Here is a 22,044-nt window from a genome sequence, read left to right as displayed (position 1 = left end):
CATTTGTTTGCTTCATAGTGTGATTTATATATGAGTTATAGATTTATAGCAATTGAATATGCTTGTGTTTGTAAATACATTCATATGAGAAATTATAAGCATGTTTGATTATCTCTCAAAATATGTTTTTGGTGAAAAAAAATTCAACATGTTTAGTTGAAAATTTTAGAGAAAAAAAATTTAAAATCATTTTTCTCTCTACTACACATCAATCAATCACTTTTTCTCTCTCCTCTCTCATTCTCAATCATTTATTATCTCATACCCATCTATTCAACTATAAAAAAAATATCAAATTATCCAAAATTCCAAAACTCCAAAACTATTTTCAAAATATATAACCAAACAAATTTTCAAATTTTCTAAACTCTTTCATAAAAATTATTTTTGAAATAATATCTTCTTTGAAACTTAGCCACCTGTGTTGAGTATACATGTTGGCTCAACCAACCAAAAGCCACCATTTTTTTCTACTTGTTACCATTGTGCAGTCTAGATACTTGGTTTTTGATAAGCTTTCATCTGTAACTGACTCTGCATTTCCAACTGACTCTGCATTTCCACAAATCCCTCAGTCCAAGTAAAGCATCAGTCACAGCAGTAGCTCACCTGCATCAGACTCAGCATTGATATGTTGTCTATCACAGTCCTGTATTGATAGCAGTCCTCATTATAATCTCTGTAACAGTTGTAAAGTTTGTTAGTTTGTTAATTAGTTAGAAGTGTTTGTTAGTGAATTAGTTAGTTAGTGTTAGTTCGTTATAAATATATAATCTCTACTGTAATGTAATTGTGGAGTGCAGAAAGTAATGAAATAAATTTTTCATCTTTTCACATGGTATCAGAGCTTGTTAGAGCTCTCACGAGCAGATTCATCCATGGCTGATCCTGTTTCTCTTCCATCTAATCTTACTTCTCTCTTATCAAATTTTAGTTCTCTTGTCACTGTTAAACTTGATGTCAGCAATTTTTTTATATGGCGAAATCAACTTCATAATATCCTTCGAGCCACTGGTTTTTTGGGCTATGTCACTGGAGCAATTCCTTGTCCTTCATCAGAAATTACTGATGCCTCTGGCAAAACCATTCCTAATCCTGCATATGCTCAATGGGAGGCTATTGATGCAAATCTTCTCACATGTCTCATTGCAACTCTTTCTCCTGCTGTATATTCTTCTGTTCTTCATCTACAAACTTGCTCACAAGTCTGGAAAGCACTTGAACAGAGATTTACATCTGTCTCTCGATCTCATATTCATCAGCTAAAGAACAAACTTCACACCATACGAAAGCAGTCTTCTTTAATTGACAGTTATCTATCACAGATCAAAGCTATTTCAGATCAGTTAGCTTTGTCTGGTGCTAAGGTTGATGATGAAGACCTAATTCTTCTCATATTAAATGGCTTACCAGAAGAATATGATGCATTCAAAACATCCATTCGAACTCGATCTACTTCAGTGTCTATGGAAGAACTGTGTTCTCTCCTTGGATCAGAAGAAATTCATGTTGAAAGTAAAATCAAGCATTCATCTCATCAAGACTTGCATGTTGCCTATTCAGTAACAAAAGGTTCTTCATCTCGTTCTGTTTTTGATGCTTCATCCTCCAACTTTGGTTCAAATCCTTGCTTCAATAATTTTAGAGGCAGAACTCAGCACAGAGGAAGCCGAGGTGGTAGATCTCAGAATAATTTTCGTGATTTTCGTGGTGGAAACATTGCAACAACTTCTCACAGATATGCACATCTCTGTTCCTTCTATTCCTGAGCTCTGGTGTGATAATCTATCAGCTATGGCCTTGGCTACGAATCCTGTTTTTCACTCTCTTACATGTTCCTTCTATATCTTCCAATCTTCTATCTGTTCATCAATTAACCAAGGATCACAACTGTCTTGTTATTTTTGATTCTGATTCTTTTATCATTCAAGACAAACACACACATCAAGTTCTGCATAAAGGCTACAATGTGAATGGTCTTTATCAAATGTCTCCACCATCTTCCATCTGTTCCAAGCAACCACAGGTTTTTCAGTCTTCCACTGGTTCTACTGCTTCAGTTTCTGATCTGCTGTGGCATAAAAGGTTGGGGCATCCTTCAACTGTCAAGCTGCAGCACTTGGCATCACATCTTCCAAATAAAAATAGTCTCAATAAAGCCATAGCTTGTACTGACTGCTATGTGTCTAAAAGTCATAGACTTCCCTTCCAATTGTCTTGTTCATCTGTTGATAGTCCATTTTCTCTTATTCATGCTGATGTATGGGGACCTTTTACTGTTGATGATGCCCCATTTCGATTTTATGTTTTGTTTGTTGATGATTGTACTCGATTCACTTGGATCTATCCTTTACACTTTAAGAGTGAAGTCTATGACAAATTGCTTGAGTTTAAAGTCTATGTAGAAAATCAATTTCATACTTCTCTTAAAATTCTAAGAACTGATGGAGGTACTGAATTTGTTAACAAAAGAATAGCTGCCCTCTTTTCTGCCCATGGTATTATTCATCAAACCAGTTGTCCTTATACTCAAGCTCAGAATGGTGTGGCTGAAAGGAAGCATAGGCATATAACTGAAACAGCTATTACTCTTCTTCATCAATCTTCTCTTCCTTTAAAATTCTGGTTTGATGCTGTAGCCACTGCTGTCTTTTTAATAAATAGAATGCCTAGTTCTATTCTGTCCAATACATCTCCATTTCAGGTTCTTTTTCACACACTTCCAGATTATTCCTTCTACAAAGTCTTTGGTTGTCAATGCTTCCCTTGGTTGAAACCTTATACTACTCACAAGCTTCAACCCAAGTCTATCTCCTGTGTTTTCTTAGGCTATCATCCAACTGTTAAAGGGTATAGATGCTTAGATCCTCTAACTGGCAAACTATATCTCTCTAGACATGTTATCTTCAATGAATCTTGTTTTCCATATGCAACTACTATTGCTTCATCTACTTCTCCTTCTCTCTCTTTGCCACATCTTCATCAATTTTTCTGGCCTTCTTCTACTTTTTCTGTATCTCAGATTTCTTCTCCTTCTCAACCTTCTCTTTCTCATTCTTCTTCTCCATCTCCTTCTCTTTTATCTGTGTCTCAAGCTTCCTCATCTTCTCCTCATCTTTCCATTTCCTCTCCTCATGCTATTCCTATTACCTCTCTTACTATTGATCTTCCTCTACCTTCTGCTCCCTCTTCTTCCAATATTCACCCTATGCTTACCAGATCCAAGACAAAACCTCCTGTTTGTCTTACTGCTGTATCAGATTCCTCTTATCTTCATTCTGAACCTCCCACTGTTGCAGCTGCCTTAGCCTCTCCTGTATGGTTTTCTGCTATGCAAGAGGAGTTTCAAGCTCTGCAACAACAATGTACTTGGGATCTTGTGTCTCTTCCTTCCCATAAAACTGCAATTGGATGTAAATGGGTGTATAGAATCAAACGTAATTCTGATGGTTCTGTGGCTAGATACAAAGCCCGATTGGTGGCTAAAGGGTACTTACAGCAAGAAGGAGTTGATTTTCATGAAACCTTCAGTCCTGTGGCAAAGCAACCCACGATTCGCATCTTTCTGTGTTTAGCTCTGCATTTTCAATGGCCTATTCACCAGTTAGACATTTCTAATGCCTTCCTTCATGGCACCTTGGATGAAGAGGTTTATATGCTTCAACCCCCAGGTTTTGTTCACAATTCTCACCAAGTATGCAAGCTTAAGAAAGCTTTATATGGCCTCAAACAAGCTCCTCGAGCTTGGTTTTCTACCTTCTCTAAATTTCTTCTCTCTCGGGGATTTGTTAACAGTCACTCAGATACTTCTCTATTTGTTCAACATACCAAAACTAGTCTTATCATTCTTGTTGTTTATGTTGATGACATCTTGGTTACTGGCAATGATTCTTCCCTTGTTACTACGTTTATTCATCACATGCATACTGTTTTCTCCATGAAAGAGTTAGGTCCCGTGTCCTATTTCTTAGGCATCTCTGTTCAATCTTTGCCTCATGGTTATTTCTTGTCTCAAGCTAAGTATGTCACTGAACTTCTTCATAAAGCTGGTTTGACTAATTGCAAACCTTGTTCTACCCCTTTAGCTGTTAAAACTTCTCTTTCTGTTGGTGATGATCTTTCCTTTTCCAATCCTTCTCTTTACCGTAGCCTTGTTGGAGGTTTACAATATCTTACCATTACCCGTCCTGACTTGGCCCTAGCTGTTAATCAGGCCTGCCAGCACATGCATCTTCCCACCAATGCTGATTTTCAGGCTGTTAAACGCCTCTTAAGATATGTGAAGGGCACTCTTAATCATGGTCTTCATTTTACTTCTGGCCCCTTTTCTCTTCATGCTTTTTCAGATTCAAACTGGGCTGGTGACCCTATTGATCGTCGCTCTACTTCAGGATACTGTGTCTATTTGGGTCCTAACTTGATATCTTGGAGTGCTAAGAAACAATCTATTGTTTCTAGATCTTCAACTGAGGCGGAGTATAGAGCTTTGGCTAATGCCACTGCCGAACTCACATGGTTGCAACAACTTCTCACAGATATGCACATCTCTGTTCCTTCTATTCCTGAGCTCTGGTGTGATAATCTATCAGCTATGGCCTTGGCTACGAATCCTGTTTTTCACTCTCGGTCTAAGCATATCGAAATTGATTGTCACTTTATTCGTGATAAAGTTGTTGCCAAGCACATTAATTTACAATATGTGCCTACCACAGATCAGGTGGCTGACATTTTTCACCAAACCTCTTCCTACCTCACGATTTCAGTATTTGAAAGACAAGCTTCTTGTGCTTCCTTGCCCCATCAGCTTGCAGGGGGCTGATAAGCTTTCATCTGTAACTGACTCTGCATTTCCAACTGACTCTGCATTTCCACAGATCCCTCAGTCCAAGTAAAGCATCAGTCACAGCAGTAGCTCACCTGCATCAGACTCAGCATTGATATGTTGCCTATCACAGTCCTGTATTGATAGCAGTCCTCATTATAATCTCTGTAACAGTTGTAAAGTTTGTTAGTTTGTTAATTAGTTAGAAGTGTTTGTTAGTGAATTAGTTAGTTAGTGTTAGTTCGTTATAAATATATAATCTCTACTGTAATGTAATTGTGGAGTGCAGAAAGTAATGAAATAAATTTTTCATCTTTTCACAGTTTTTAATTGATATATTTTATAAAAAAACAAGGGGTGGTTTGGTTTGTTTTCAGGAGGAAAAAAAAATTATTGAAAATCTTGAAATTAATTTGATAAAAATAAATATCAAAAAATAGTTTTAAAAAATGAATTTTGACCTCCCAAAAGATAAAATTATATAAAAGTGATAAGCATTTTTTATATATTTATTTTACCAAATTAATTTTTAGTTTAAAAAAATTGAAACAAGCTTTTAAAAATCAAATCAAACATGGGCAAAGTGAATATGCATGGGCTGGATTTATTTGGTTCCAATATTTTTTTGAGTGGTTAACACAATGAAGAAATTAGTAATTGCTTTGGTTATACACATTCAACCTAATCACTCAAGCAAGCAACCAATGAACAACGACGTTCAAACAACGTTATATATTTTTATGGTTAAATCATCTATCAAATAAGACAATTTAATATGTGATTTTCTGATTTGCAATTTTTTTAGGATAAACTACCAATAAGTCCTATTTTTGGGACTTATTATTCATTAAAGTAATATTGATAAATTTATCAGTCTCTTTTATTTTTATGAATAAATTTACAGTGATAAATTTGTCAATAGGACATGTAGGTAAATAAGTCCAATTAATAGGTTTGATTGGTAAGTGTCACTTTTCTTTTCTTTTTTTCCTTTTTTTTTCCTATATAGAGATGATACTTAATTTGAATTTAATGCTCCCAAACTCAATTTTTTTTTTTTTGTATATAATCAAGTCTATTTGTAGATTGATATTACGACTTTAAAATTATTTAAAAAACCTCAATAATACTATATATTGTAGTGCATCTTATTCTTAGTCAACAATAACACGACTCCCACGGGCAGAGCGCGTGGGAGTCCAACTAGTAAATAAATAAAAAAGACAAGCAGGACTCAAATTGATTTCTTGTGAGTCCCGCTTTTAAAGGTTGGTTTGGAAAATGGGTTAGTTTTTTTTTTATTTTTTAGTTTTTTTTTAGTTATTTTAGTTTAGGATTGAAAAATTTTGTTTGGGAAGAATTTTTGACTTTTGAAATTTTTTTGTGAGAGGAGAATGTAATGATTATGGGTTAGATGCGATATTTTGTCTTATTGGACTAAAAAATTTATTTTGTTTTTGTGAATAAAATAGCCAAAAAAAAGCCCCAAACTTGGCTTCCCAAACAAAGCCTAAATGACTAAGAGTGTAAAAATGGCCCGCAGCTCGTAAGGGCAGCCCAGCCTGAACCCCTGAGCTTGGGCTTGGGCTATCATTTTGAAACCCGGCCTATCTTGTGTGCTCGGCCCGTGGCCTAGCCCATCAGCCTGCTTAAGACCCGCTTAAGGCCCGACCCACCCGACTCGTGCCAAGGCTCAGTGTCTTTTTTAGTGGGAAATAATAAATTTTTGGTAGAAAAAAATTAAAATAAATAATCAGGTCCTCCTAAGCCCGAGGCCAGGCCAGGTTCACTTATCATGACCTGCTCCCCGTACTCAAGGACTAAGCATCGTGATAGCCAGTAACTAAAGTTACCTCCGGCCAATTCTTAAACAAATTACTAAACGCGAGTGGAAAAAAATATTTAAGTAAGGGTACCAAAATAATCATTGGAGCTTCTATTTAATTAAATTGTCATAGCTGAATTGTGTCTACAAAGTGCTTTGTGCCTACCCCACGCGCTGGCCCTGACATGTCACCTGAAAGTGGTAAACAACTATAAGCACATGGTAGAATAAGAAATATTATACTAAGAGCATAAGTGTATAAAATCACCATGTATAATTATTGGCTAAACAAAGCTTGATATTAAAATACATAATATATAATACGGGAATCATTTGACATATAATACAGAAATTATATAAACAAAATAATCATAATCACGGTATAGAACGGAACAGCACAGATATATGAACTCAAGAAGTGGCTCGTACGAACTCTTGAGGTGGCTCCCACCATAGTATAGCACTTAGCTCCGTAGAACACTTTGCTCCACACCAGAAATCATAACCACGACACAAAACATAATAGATATATGAACTCAAAAGATGGCTCGTACGAACTCTAGAGGTGGCTTCCACAATAGTGTACCACTTAACTCCATACAAACACTTTGTTCCACACTAGAAGTCAGAGTGTCAGTGGATCCATGACAAACAGAGGATCACAAAGTGACTAATCAGAGGGCCAATGATTATTTAAGTCCCCTAATGCATGTGACGCATGTGATGGTACTTATAAAATAATTACTCAAAACACATTTTAATAAACTGTTATATGTATAGGTTTTCCTTATTATATAAAATAAGATTCATAAATTGAAAATGCTAATATAATTTATAAAATACAAATTACATAAAATAAATTATAATAACTCCAAACATACGTAAAATATATTATGATAACTTAAGATATACTATAACTCACCTAAATATTGACCCTTAACCTTTATTTTTCTCATATCAACTTCATGTTTCTTTGTATGCTTCCCTTAGTTATATCATTTTTCCTCCGCTTAGCAACCCACTAAATCCCGCAATTTATAATTGGTGAAAACCTTAGTCCCTAATCAAAAGTTAACCAGTGCCCTATATCCAACAGGTGATAATTTGTTTCCTTTACCTGTCCCTCTAGATTAGGTTAGATTAGGTGACTCACCGAAGTCTTTAAAACTTTACTTGCATAGTCATCAATCTATATGTTTGGCTAGAACACATGTAGGGACTATTATTATTATTTTAATCTTTGATTTAATTATAATTTGGCCTAATTTTTAAAACTAATTATATACCATTTTTTTTATAATATATAATTCTTAATTAAATTTTATTTTATCATATACAATCATAATATTCAATATTTTATTTTATTCTTACAGAATATTTAATGAAACCTTTAGGGTTGTTCTCATTTATAATTAAATAATACTAACATAAAATTTAAGGGACAACTTAAATTTTCGGGTTATAACAATCTTCCCTCCTTTTAAAAATTTCGTTCTAGAAATTTGTCTTATGGGTAAGCTATTTGCTGCACACTCTGATAACTATATATATATCAAAAATAAATTTGATGATTAATTTGATATAAAATATTGCTAAATCATTACCTCAAAAAAAAAAATTATCAAGAATTCTAATTTGAACCTAGGTTAGTCGAACATGATCCTAATCGAGTTTTCAGAGTGATTATAAGACTGTGATTTTCTTAAGATTTACTATTTTAAATTACTTATTACATAGTTAAATATAAAGAACATGAGTTGTCAAATCCTTACACTAGTGAGTCACTTAACACAACCTCACTACATGCAGTACCGTTATTTTATTTTATTTTATTTTTTGTTAATTTTTTTTTTTATATATAAATTTTCAAACTTCCTGATCAAGTAGAATAAATTTTTTTTTTTGAATACTGAACTGGAAATTATATGTATTTAATTATATTATAATTTTGGTAGGTGCTGGAGCTTGACACCCTCTGTTTCTTTTCCTTCTTTTACTATAACAAATATAAATTATATCTAATATCCTTTACAAATTATGCACACAAAATATATATATATATATATATATATATACATAAAATCATATTAAATTATAATATAATTAAATCGACTAACAAAATATAATATTTAGATACTAATTACCCGTCATTCTACTTCTTAAATGTGCGCGTGTCTTATGCTCCAATGATGATTTTTTTTTTATTATTATAAACCATTGCTTTGATACCACTTGTCACGACCTGTTTCCTGTATCCAACGGTTAAATATTGTGATGGTCAGTAACTGAGGTTATCTTCGGCCAATTCTTAAACAAATTACTAAACGTGAGCAAAAAAAAAAAAAAAATTTAAGTGAGAGTACCAAAATAATCATTGGTGCTTCTATTTAATTAAATTGTCAGAGCTGAACTGTGTTTACAAAGTGTTTTGTGCCTACCCCACGCGTTGGCCCTAACATGTTACCTGAAAGTGATAAACAATTATAAGCATATGGTAAAGTGATAAATATTATACTAAGATCACAAGGGCATAAAATCAACATGGATAATTATTGGCTAAACAAACCTTGATATTAAAATACAGAATATATAATATGGGAATCATTTGACATATAATATAGAAATTATAAAAACAAAATAATCATAACCACGGTACAGAACGGAACATAACAGATGTATGGACTCAAGAGGTGACTCGTACGAACTCTAGACACTACAAGAAATTGCACTTTTGGCGGCTACTTTTGGCTACAACGTCAATTTTTCGTAGCTAAAAGTATATTTTTGGCGACACAGCAATCAATTTCGTTGGGAAAAGTAGACCTTTACCAACGCAATTTACTATCGTCGCTAAAAAAGCATAACACTGACTAGGCGCCAAAAATATTGGTTGGCGCCAAAATTTCATAAATTTTAGCTACGAGGCTTAATTTTTAGCAACACAATAAGCGTCGCTATTAATGTGCTTACTTTTGGCGACGACAAGTTGGCATGGGTAAAGAGTTAAACATTTAGCGATGATAATACTATTCGTCGGTAAATGTTTTGGTAGTGAAATGAGGTGATCTAGTTATTTGTATTTTTATTATAATTTTTCAAAAAATTTTAAATATTCTAATTATTGAATTGTAAAATTAAAGTGATCATCGAATTATATCACAAAATAAACCCGTCAAACTCAAACATGTTCTTAAGTTGAGATGGCTAATTTAAGACAATCTAAACTTTTCCAAAGTGGTTAGATCATCAATTTCAATATATTTGGTTGTATTTTTAGAAACTTATTTCAAAATTTCTAAAAAATTAAAAAACATTTGGTGAAAAAATAAAATATACTTATTATTTTTGTATAATTTTATGTTTTGGGAGGTCATAAATAATTTTTAAAATTTTAAAAATATATTTTTGATTTTTATTGTTCTCAAATTAATTTTAAGTTTTTCCAAAAAAAAAATCTAAAAATTGTTTTTATTGTCCTCATTTTTTTTTTGGTGATCTGCTTTATTCAGGCGGTGTGAATGTTCCCTCTCAAAATTCCCTCTTTTTTTTCCCAGGATAGGTAACAAACCCCCTCATCACTCTACTCGATTTTCCATCTTGCACAGCCTTCTCTCATAATTCGTAGGTCCCTACCCTTACAATCGCACATCTGCATAGACGTTTGTTGATTATCAGGTTTCCGCCGTTTGCTGCTGATGTGCGAGACCAGGTGAAGATTCGACTAAAAAAACTTATAGTTCTCTATTTGTCTCTTGCTCAAATCGATTCTCTCGTATGCTGTGGATCTATGTTTTTTATTATTAATCTGGTTTTCTTCGATCTGTCTTTGATGTCCATGTGATTTTGCTGTTCGAAATGCCACTGTCGGTAAGCTATATGTAGTGATTAACCTACTGATATGAAATCAAAGTAACTTTTATAGGTATTTGATTGAATTAGGTTTAGAATAAAATCTGTATATCAATGCCCTCATTTTGTATTTTGATCTGTTGTACTCTGTAAGAGAACATTTCCTGAAATGTCTGTCCCTTGCTTTGTGATCATTTTTAAAGCATTTATAAATATATTATTTAGTACCCCTTATTTTGAAAATCCATGATTTTTGAAAATCATGAAATATTTCAGTTTCCCCCTAAAATATATATGTATATATACATGTAGCGGCTTTAGATGATTTACTAACCCATCTATTACAGCTTTAATTGTTTCATTAAAATTTGTATTAAACTTGTCTAATAATGTTCATGTTTTGGTGAATGTGTAAAGCTATTATATGTACCACCATTTTGATCTTTGGAGGAAAATTAAAAGAATTATAGGGGTTGAAGGATGGTTGGGGAAGTAATGGAGGGTTGTGGACAGTTCCAGAATATAGCATTAGCAATGGCTGTGGTGATGGTGGCAATAATATCAAGGTAAAAGAGGAAGTAGTATTTCAAGGTGGAGGAGGAGAGGAGTGGAAGTTAGGGAAAAGAGAAGCTAGTGTGTTGAGGTACAAGGAGAAGAGGCAGAACTGGCTTTTCTTCAAAGGTATCCGTTATGAAGTTCGAAAGATCAACGCAGAGAAGCGTCCTCGTATGAAGGTAAATAAACATTATATATATATATGTAATTAATCTATCATGTTTAAATGTTTTAGCTATTGCAAATGATTTTGATAGTGTTTTTCTTTTCAATATCATTTCTTCACTTTTTTGCAGGGGCAATTTGTGAAGAGAAGTTGAAAAATTATAAAATGTGACATGTTAAATTGTAGTCATCATAAAGATTAAAGAGCATGTTCTTTTGTGTGCATCTTTTTCTTCTTTTTTTTTTTTGGTGGTTTTTTTCAGGTTGCTTGTTACATTGTAAAGGAAGTGATAAATGGCATGGCAAGCCCAAAAAAAAAACACTGCCCCCAAGAAAAAAATTAAAATTGTAGAGGTATTGTAAAATTCTGCAGAATAAACCAAAAGAATAATACATGCATTAGATCAGACAGTTTGAGTTAATATTACCTATCGATGCATTTTTAGTCTGTATTGGTTTGTAGGTAGAAAATGAGTAGAAAAAGGGTGGTTGAGCTGTATAACATTTTTCTGTTACTGTATAAAGGTCTAATGTGCTTTTAAAAAAAGGTTGTACTTTTTTATAACATTATGTCAATATAAAACAAATGTTTTATACTAGCCACTTAAATGATGTCTCAATGTTCTTAATTGATTTACAAAGTGCACACATTATAAGAAAAAGTTACTATTTTTTTGTGGCATGTTATGCAATTTCCCTGCTATTTTATCTTTTAGTTAAATCTGGATAACTTTAGCCCTGTAGCCGTCACTGCCAAACCTCCAACCACCTCCCTAAAATTGTTCACTTTGATAAAATGAAATGTTGCTTTTATGGAAATTCATGGTGAACCTGTGATAGGACTGTGATCAATGAATTCAAAAAAATTAAAATGTGAACACGACAATAGACCTTTTCATTAACAGTCATTAACGTGTTGTAATGCGGGTTGCAGTAGTAGTCAAGTGTATTTTAGATATAAACGGATCATAGACTTTCAATGTGATCATGGGGCCTTCCACCTCCTCTAAGAAATTTTTTTCGTAATTCGTTGAAATTTCTCATTTAGACCAACCATATATTAGGCATTTTTGTCATTTGTGTTTTGGTAAAGATAACGATGGTGCAAAACTTTCACAATAGGACCAGCAGGAATTGTTATTCTCTGAGTTGATATATATCATGTTTGTCTCTGCAAAAGGCTTTTTAGTGTTTGTCTCTGTCATTTCCTTTCTTTACAATTGCCTTTCATGTCTTTTAGATCTATTTTTAGTGAGTAATATGCTTTAGCCTGTAGGAATATACTTGTTCTCCTCAAAGATGATGTTATATCAGACTGTACATCGTAGGACCATAAACATGAAGAATCACAAGGCCCGTTTGACAAAGCCTGTTTGTTTGGCTAGTTGGAAATTGACATCACTGAGAGAAAATCAGGTAAGGTAATACTATAATGTACCAATAGAATTTATATACAAATATTTAATATAGAATAATATATTTTATTTATATCTATTCATTCGAAGTCAAAAAGCTGGTTGGTGTTAACAGAAAATTATAGGCAAATTAAAAATAAATAAATAAAGTGAAGAGACAAGAGATTATTGCTAGAACAAATATTCAGTCATAACCGATTAACATATTGATGGTGAAGTTGAAAGTCACCATCCCTAAAGAAGAAATATGGAAGGGGGTTTTGTTACAAGCCATCCATTTCATCTTGAAATTGAGAAGGCAAAGAAGATGCTAAAGGTAAAAAACTGAGATGTATCCTACAAAAAAAAATAAATAAATAAATAAATAAAATCACTTTGTTAACCTGATTGTTTGGCACTAAGTGCTTGAATGAACAAGCACTTATTAATGAAATTGAAAAGGTAGTAGATGCAATTATTGAACAATGAACAAGCACTGATTAGCAATACAAATGGTAAATTATTGTTTGTAATAGACTTTGAAAGATTTGATTATGATAAATTAAAATCTTACAAATTATTCATGAAGACGTGTTATGAATTTCCCAGCCAAATTCATTGAATTTAGACCTATTTAAGGCCATTGCATATTTTGCAGTTGCTCTATGACCATTACCTAAACTAAAATTATTTTTCGTGGATTGCAATTCTATTTGATAACAGACATGTTCTCACACAGCTTGGCCCCTCAAAGATTTGTAATGAAAGTAAATAAACTTGTAAATGGGCAATTTGGTTGGGCAAGATAACTATTTGAATATGCTGGCTCTATTTTGGTTCATCACTTCTCTGATGATCATTCATATCAAAATGAGTTTTTTTTTTTTTGGGTTCATTTGCCTCGAACTTCTTTGAGATAATGAGAATTAAGTTATAGCCCCATTTCATACAAAAAAAGATTTTGTGGCAATGTTTAAATAAATAATTTGATTATTGTTATGTGACTATAAATAACCAGATGTGCTTCTAATTTTTTAATATTTATTTTGGTTGTCATGATTACTCCCTACAATTCACATTGTGAAATTTTTGCAATCATGGGTGCAATTGCTGACAATAGAGTGTGAGCCCTGTGAAGCATCTTGAATCATCCCGTTTCATTACCATCACAAAATAACAGGAAGATATAATCAATTGGAGTGAGCCCTCCACACCGCACACATCTCTTTTATTGTCTCGGCAATTATTTTTGGTAGTTACTGTCATTTTCCTCACTGTAAGATTAGATTAGATTAGAGGTAGAGAGGTGTCTTTGTTCACTTTTTGATTCTGTGCTTATTCTCTGTCCCTACCATTAGCAATTTGGGCCCGCCCTTAGACATATATGGCTGGCAGTATGCGGTGGTTGTGCGGTAGGGGCCTGGTTTACCGCTAGCCTATGTCGCCCCCACTTGCAATACTTGTTTTTTATGCAAACAAAATACTATCATTGGTTGAATTGTAGAAGATAAATTGATCATTGGTTGTGTATGAAATTTCATTAGATTTTGATGTTTGATTCACTCTATGGAAAAACCTGTTTGCATTATGTTGCTTTCTATGGCCATCTAGATTGCCTACAAGCTATTCTTTCAGCTACCCTTTCCACCTCTGTTGCACATTCCTGGTGACCCTCTCTCTCTCTCTCTCTCTCTACACACACACACTCATATATGCTTGTGTGTAGAGAATATCCATGAAGTTGCTAAAGCTGTGGTTGTTTTGTTTGGTTTGTTTTGTTTGGTTTGATTTGGAGTTGATGGCAGGGAATTCGCAAGGTTTGTGAATATAAGAGATAAAAATGGAGCAACCCAATTGCACTTGGCAGCCTGACAAGGATGGCCGGGGTGCGTTCATATGTTGTTAGACAGTGGGGCTCTTGTTTGTGCATCTTCTAGAGGATATGGGTAAAACTCTCTTATTGAAGGTTTTCTAGTGTAATGTCATAGCACTCTTAATTTGTCATTAATATTTATAAGAGTCCTATTTGCAGTTTCCCTGGGATTATATCACTTTATTTTGCAGTTCGTGGGGGTTCATTGGATTGTGTTCGGGAATTACTTGCTTGGGGGGCTGATAGACTTCATAGAGATTCATCTGGGTAAACTTTTTATTTTTAATTTTTAATTTTTTTAGTTTTTAATTTTTTTAGTTTTTCTTTCTTTCCTGACTTTAGAAAGAACTATATGATAATTGATGCAGACCAGATCCACTGACATACGGAGTAGGTGATTTCAAGGTCTTTGATGCTGAAATTAGTTTTGAGTACTCAATATGGAATTAATGTTATAGCAGTGTCTGAACCCCCTTGTTATTCCCTTTCTATGGAGTTGAATGTGCTACAATCTACGTATTTCTAGTGTGGTTAAACAATATTAGCCTTCATGCTCAATCATAACGAAAATCGGGAGTAATTGGTTCCTATTGAGATTGTTGACGATGACATGATGGCATTAAAGAATTTGGATTGAGGCTTTGACAAGTATGGTTTAACAAAAGATATGGTTGACACCTAAGAAGGAGCAACTTCAATGGGCTTGTATAATGGTTGCTATTGCCAAATTATATGGTGGCTGCACCTAAGAAATCCTCTCTAGTGGCCTGCCAAAAGGTCTGTTAAAAACTTATATTGCCAAATCTTGTGCATCATTTGTGCCAACTCAACTTACCCAAGAGAGGGTTTTGATCCAATGGTCTGGATGTGAGACATCCATTGGACAGAATTAAGCAATGATCTAGATGTGCCAAAATGGCATTTACACCATTGGAACAACATTGCTAAAAAAATGACATTTTGACATTTTCCTTTTGGCAATCACCACTGGAGTTCCACTGAACTTTTGACATAGTTGCACTTGAAATTTTTTTTGCTATTTTTCTGTTTTTAATACTTCCAATATTGTGAGAAGTTTGCTCTATTTGTATTTTAAATGAGTGGAGACATTAGCTTCGAATGTTTTGTGAATGAAACGATTGTTACCAGCTGATATCTTGGCAGGAGGATACCTTACATGGTTGCTTTGAGGCACAAGCATGCAGCATGTGCAGCATTATTGAACCCGTCAGCTCCAGATCCTCTCATATGGCCATCACCATTGAAGTTCATTACCGAGCTTAATCCAGAGGCAAAAGCATTGTTAGAGAGGGCACTAATGGAGACAAACAAGGAAAGGGAAAAAACCATCTTGAAGGCGATAGTCTACTCACTTCCATCGCCTTTGCATTCTGAAGCTGCGGCTAGTGACATTATGTATGAGGTAAATTGTTTTCCACTAAACCTGTAGTTTCTAGTTGACACACTGCATGACTGATCACTGATTCAGATGTAATCATCCTTTATCCAGGTTTTTTTTCTTTTAATTTCTGATTTGAATGTTGGATTTTAATGACTCCTCTTTACCAAAGCTTTCTATGCAAACAAGTACAACTACCTACAACTGCAATTGACAGTATTTTCTAACAGACTGATGATGAAGTTTTCTTACCTTGTAAATTTTCTTTGCAGGCAACAAATAGTGGACCTGGTTTTCTTTACCAAAGCTTACTCTTAATGGTATTGGGAAAGAGCCAGTAGCTAAGTGGTGGTGGTCCTGGGTGGAATAGATAGGAGCTAAAAAAGCGAGGTTTGAACATCCAAACTAAAATAAGAGTGCTGGGGTAAATACCATTGGGCTAAAAAGCCCTTGGCTAGGAGTAAACAATTGAGTAGTAAGGTTCCATGGTTAACAAGAAATAGCTTTAAGTGACACTAGAATATTGTAACATTGTTTTGTTGCTTTGGAGATCACAAGGTCATGACATCGATGAACAAACACCCTATCCTAGGATGTTCTAATCAAATTACATAGTTCAATTTCTAGCATAACTACTAAGCACAAATTTTTCAAACTTGTATGTCCTTACATGCGTTAATGTGCTTCTTTCTTGTGCTTTAGCTGCATTGCTTTCAGGCACTCACTAAAATTAAAAGTTATACAGATCAGAAAAATAAATTAGAAGCAGAAAACCAAGGGCTGCTTCTGAATTTTGGTTCACAGCTTGATCAGAGCTTAAAAGGCTGCACAAGACCATCTTGGGGTCAGTTTCTCAACAACAGCAACAATGGGGATGCATGGAGGAACATGTCTCTTCATTTGTTGCTAGTAAATATGACGTATGAACTGAAAGCTGTTGTCTCTTTCATATGTTAAACTTGTTAGTTAATTTTGTTAATCTTACATCGTTTTCTCTTAGGCCACTCGGATACTAGAATCTAGGAGTAATAAATTGACAGATATAAATACTTCGGGAGTGACAACCTTGAAGGATCTGTCTGATTCATTACAAATCTTTAAATGCAGGTTTTGGAGTTGGGGATGAATTTTTGAACTGCAGATGATATGAGTGCAATACTTGCTGGAAGAGAATGGGTTGCTGAATGTGGGTGAAGTTGCACCTGTTAGGCTTGCATCTTGAAGGGAAGGTAACAACTAGTATATTCTTATTTTTAGACTAGACTATGTATGCATGCTATATTTTGTCATTTGTATTATATGTTCGTAGCCTATAATGAATTTGAATATTATATGAACGTTGAAAACTGTACTAAGATATCTGTTAGACTTGTGGTTAACAAATTAGAATAATATAGTAGTCTTTATGAATAATGGAACTCCTTATCTTCCACGAGCAAACTAATGCCACAGTGCACTCATCCTTGTAATCTATACCTCTAATTAAGAGAATTCTTAAATCAGGCCACTGGTTGGTATTTGGTCACCATTGGGTAGGATGAAGAATATGGGTCTGCACCAACCCACAGATTGTGGCCTATAGACCCACCACCACTGCATCCTGCTGATATGGAGCAGTCCTGGTTGGAAGAAACAAGTAAAATGAGAGAGAGACTCTTACCCTCTAGTGTAAAATGGAGCAGTCCTGCTGGTATGAAGTTTATTAAACCTTACCCTCTAGTGTTACTGCAACAACAAACAACAAAACTAAAAGGCTTCTTTTAATAGCTGTTTTGAAGGATTCAAGTGAAGAAAATGTTTAGGTTGTCTCTCCTTTTATAATTGTTTGGAGAGTAAGTTTTATTTTAACGATGCATATAAACTACGTTAGATGTACAAATTTCATTTTGGCTTTTTGCCAAAGAAGGAAATTGTAAAGGTTGAGAATAAAGAACACGGAAAAGCCAGTGCTGCAGCAAGTTTGGTATGTTCCCCTCCCCTTTCAGTCTATTTGCTGGTCCAAGTTTCTTTATTGCTGGATTATCACCATTTTTCCTTATAGGGTATGATTCTGCTTTGGGATGTTGATTCTGGACTTGCCCAACTTGACTAGTATTTCCACAGTAATGACAACCATGTCATAGCCGGTGCATTGTTGGGAGTTGGTATTGTGAACTGCGGTATCAAGAATGACTGTGATCGTGTGAGTTATACTTTGGCATTTTTCTATACACAAGTCTGTGACTGTTATGTATTTGGAAATCCTAAATTTTCTTTTTTCAGGCATTGGCACTTCTTGCTGATTATATAGATACAGAGGATTCTTCTGTCAGAATCGGTGCAATAATGGGTCTGGGCCATGCTTATGCTGGTGCCCAAAATGAGCAGGTGAGGTTCCTTGCATTTTTAACTAGTGGTTTCTTGGTAGGCCATGGAAACAATACTATGTCTGATTCAAGAGGCACATCAGTGGAATCATTCTGTCTATTCTACCATAGATTGTTAATTTCATCACAGAAGTTACAGAATTCACACAAATAGAGAGGGAGAGATAAAATTTGATGAGTACTGGAAGATACCTTCCCTTCTCTTTGTACAACATGTTTAATTAAAGTTGATGTTGATTAATTTATAATTTTTCTCAGTTCCATAGTTAATTATCTTGTATCTGTGGAATGCAAAAACATCATTTGACTTGTTCCTCTACTTTCTTTGTTTGATATGTTTATTTCTCGTTGCAGCGGACTAATCTAAATCATTTGTCAGATCCGTAGTAAATTGACTCCTATCCTTGGAGATAACAAAGTGCCTCTTGATGTGATTGCGTTCACTGCTATTTCATTGGCCTTGGTATATGTTGGTTCCTGTAATGAAGAGGTTGCTCAGGCAATTATATTTGCATTAATGGACCGAAGTGAATCAGAATTGGGGGAGCCCCTCACTCAACTTTTGCCTCTTGGCCTTGGCCTTCTATACCTTGGGAAGCAGGTAACTAAAAAATGCAAGCTGTGGGGCGTTTTTTAATTTTTTTTTTCTATTTTATCACAGATTATTCTTTTTCAAATTGTGATAATTTAAAAAAAAAAAAAATTTGGTGGTGCATCTGAAAATTATTATTTATTTATTGTTGATAACACCTTGTAGACTCTGGACTTGATTCTTATTTACATCATTCGTTTTTGTTGTGTTTTTTTTCTTTGGAATCCCATTGTGTCATTTAACAGTAAAGTGTGGAGGCAACAACAGAGGTTTCTAAGACATTTAATGAGAAAATTAGGAAATATTATGACATGACCCTACTTTCCTGTGCTTATGCTGGAACTGGGAATGTGCTCAAGGTGTTTACTCCAACCCCTTTAATTTAAATTGGAGTCGACTGTTATGTAGATGAAATAACTCACTCTACTATTTATTTTCACATAGGTCCAACACCTTCTTGGTCAATGTGCCCAACATCTTGAGAAGGGAGAAACCCATCAGGGACCAGCTATACTTGGAATTGCTATGGTAGCAATGGCTGAAGAATTGGGACTTGAAATGGCTATTCGCTCATTAGAGCATCTATTACAGTATGGAGAGCAGAATATCCGAAGGGCTGTTCCTTTGGCTCTTGGTCTTCTTTGTATATCAAACCCTAAGGTAAATTATCCTGTGATATTTTCCAAGCTGAGCAACCTTGGAACTGGTGTTTGAATTGCAGTTGAGCTAATTTATGAATTGGATGTTCTAACCAGGTCAATGTTATGGATACATTAAACAGACTTAGTCACGATACAGATACAGAAGTAGCAATGGTATTCTCTCTTTCATATAATATATTAGGACTATAGTTAGTATTATCGATTCCTTGTTAGTTACAGCCTAAATCTTGACATATTTATCTGGATTCTATAGGCTGGCGTCATCTCCTTAGGGTTGATTGGTGCTGGAACCAACAACGCTAGAATAGCTGGCATGCTTCGCAATCTTTCGAGTTACTACTACAAAGAAGCTAGCCTCCTTTTTTGTGTAAGTTTCTCTTGGAATTTGTTCCACAGTGCATCTCAGATTTTCTTTCTTTCTTTTATTTTTATTTTTATTTTTTATTTTTTTAAGGGGTTCTGTTTTAATGATTTGTGTTGGCCACTTGTGCAGGTACGAATTGCCCAGGGTCTTGTACATTTGGGAAAAGGCTTGTTGACTCTTGCTCCATATCATTCTGAGCGCTTTTTGCTATCCCCGTAAGTGTTTCTTCTCCCCCATATTAACTTTTCAATTTTAGGGTGTGGGTTAGAACTGATTCACATACATACATATCCAGCGGGAGATGAGCAAGTTTCAACAATGGGAGACTTCTTCCAAAGTGGTAGTTTTCACATCAGGACTGACCCGTTAATTGGGATGTTTCTGTTGAATCTAAAGGTTTTTTGTTAGAATTTTGATGGCACCTAAGCTAGTCCATGTAGTTTAAACCTACCATTTCAAGTGGTTCATTCCGCTTTTAGTTAATATCCCGTATACAGGGGAACAATGGTTTGTTTCCCATTTAAGAGATTTATTTTTGAAAGAAGAATTATTCCACATTATTTATGTGATGGAATTCTAGAAATGAATCAATAGCATTCATATGGAATTTCCAAACACACTAGAAACAAACAAAAAATTCGTCATCCTATGAGCATCTTTTGTATAAGAGAAGTTTTGGTCTTAGATACAGCCGAGTGTTGGAAGAGGATTAAATCAGATGATCCAAATAAGTTCAGCTTACAGCTCTGTTGGGTTAAGAATGGTGTCAAATGCTTCATGCATTCACTTCTTCGACAGGGTAAATCATTCAGTAGAGCTAAAGGAATATATGATCTGTATTGTCTGCAAAGTTTGTTTACTGTTGTAATCTGTAATGTGGCTATTTTGTCCAAAGCTGTTAAAAGGCTGTCATGTGGAGTAAAACATTTTTATTTATAAAAAAATAATAAATAAATAATTTGTGGGATAAAGCATATTGGGAGACAGGGTTACAAATATGAAGTTTTTAGATTATGATCTAGCCTTCTTTTCTGCAATTAAATGAATAAATAAATTTTAGTATCTGTGAGGAGAAGTATTTTTAAGTCATACCTCTGGCTTTTCTGTCGGCTCACTTTCTGTATGTATTTCATCTTTTTCTTCCAGAACGGCACTGGCTGGAATAGTAACCTTACTGCATGCATGTCTTGATATGAAAGCGATCATATTGGGGAAATATCATTATGTTCTTTACTTCCTCGTTTTGGCAATGCAGGTTTGGTCTCAGTTTATAACAGTTTGTCTACTTCTATCCCACTCTCTATTGCTTTTAATGATTGGGCTGTTAACACACTACTACTAATGGTTGATTATGTTATATATTTCCTTCAATACTACAGCCAAGAATGCTACTGACAGTAGATGAGAACTTGAAACCTCTGTCAGTACCTGTGCGGGTGGGCCAAGCTGTCGATGTTGTTGGCCAGGCAGGTCGACCCAAGACCATTACTGGTTTCCAGACCCACTCAACACCGGTTCTTCTGGCTGCTGGTGATAGAGCGGAGCTTGCTACTGAGAAGTACTACATTCTATCCCTTGCTAGTGTAGAATTTATTCAAGACTGAAGCCTAGAGAAACAACCAAATCTCATGAGAACGTGGACATAACAAATCACATATTGCAACATAATGCACGTACCGTATTGTTCTATGTGTGAGATACTAAGCATATATTATGACCTGAATGCATTTATTAGCATTTGTTGTAATACTAATGCCATCAAACTTGCTAGCTGGTTTGTTGTCTATTTGGTTTTATAGATCAGTCTGTTGGGTGCATAAATTTCCTCTTATCTTCCTCACCCTCGTGTGACCATCTTCCGATTGATTGCAGACTCCATTGAAGCTAGACCTGCTTCCTACAGAAGCTAGAATAAGCGGCAAGGAATACAAGGAGAGAGTTGTTAACAATCTCAAGATTTTAATTGTGCATTACTCGGGTATTTTATTGTAGGGATGGATATATATATATTTTTCTTTTCTTTCTCCACTAGCAGATGGTGGGGGAAGGAGGTCAAGGTTTCTGATCTTGTTTACTGGTACCTTCATTATAGAAGCATTTTGTTGACTTTCTCATGACTAATTTAATGATTTGAGTGTAATAAATTTGCCACTAATGGTTTTGAGTGAAATGATTCGA

At 34.7% G+C, this 22,044-nt stretch overlaps 1 pseudogene across 1 annotated transcript; it reads left to right on the top strand.

Annotated features, from left to right (window-relative positions):
- Positions 1 to 17,752: 17,752 nt before the first annotated feature.
- LOC145819342 (26S proteasome non-ATPase regulatory subunit 2 homolog A-like) lies at positions 17,753 to 21,869 on the top strand (annotated as a pseudogene). Its single transcript, XR_014360223.1, has 11 exons — positions 17,753 to 17,845; positions 17,924 to 18,064; positions 18,145 to 18,249; positions 18,628 to 18,849; positions 19,086 to 19,199; positions 19,285 to 19,500; positions 19,596 to 19,655; positions 19,756 to 19,869; positions 19,996 to 20,081; positions 21,013 to 21,121; positions 21,246 to 21,869. The product of XR_014360223.1 is annotated as a 26S proteasome non-ATPase regulatory subunit 2 homolog A-like (transcript).
- Positions 21,870 to 22,044: the final 175 nt, after the last annotated feature.

Source organism: Camellia sinensis, chromosome 2, assembly GCF_055761805.1.
Source record: "Camellia sinensis isolate YWXY chromosome 2, ASM5576180v1, whole genome shotgun sequence".
In the NCBI taxonomy this organism is placed as follows: domain Eukaryota; kingdom Viridiplantae; phylum Streptophyta; class Magnoliopsida; order Ericales; family Theaceae; genus Camellia; species Camellia sinensis.
The sequence above is the reverse complement of the archived record's forward strand: the minus strand, read 5'-3'. Positions and strand labels throughout refer to the sequence as shown.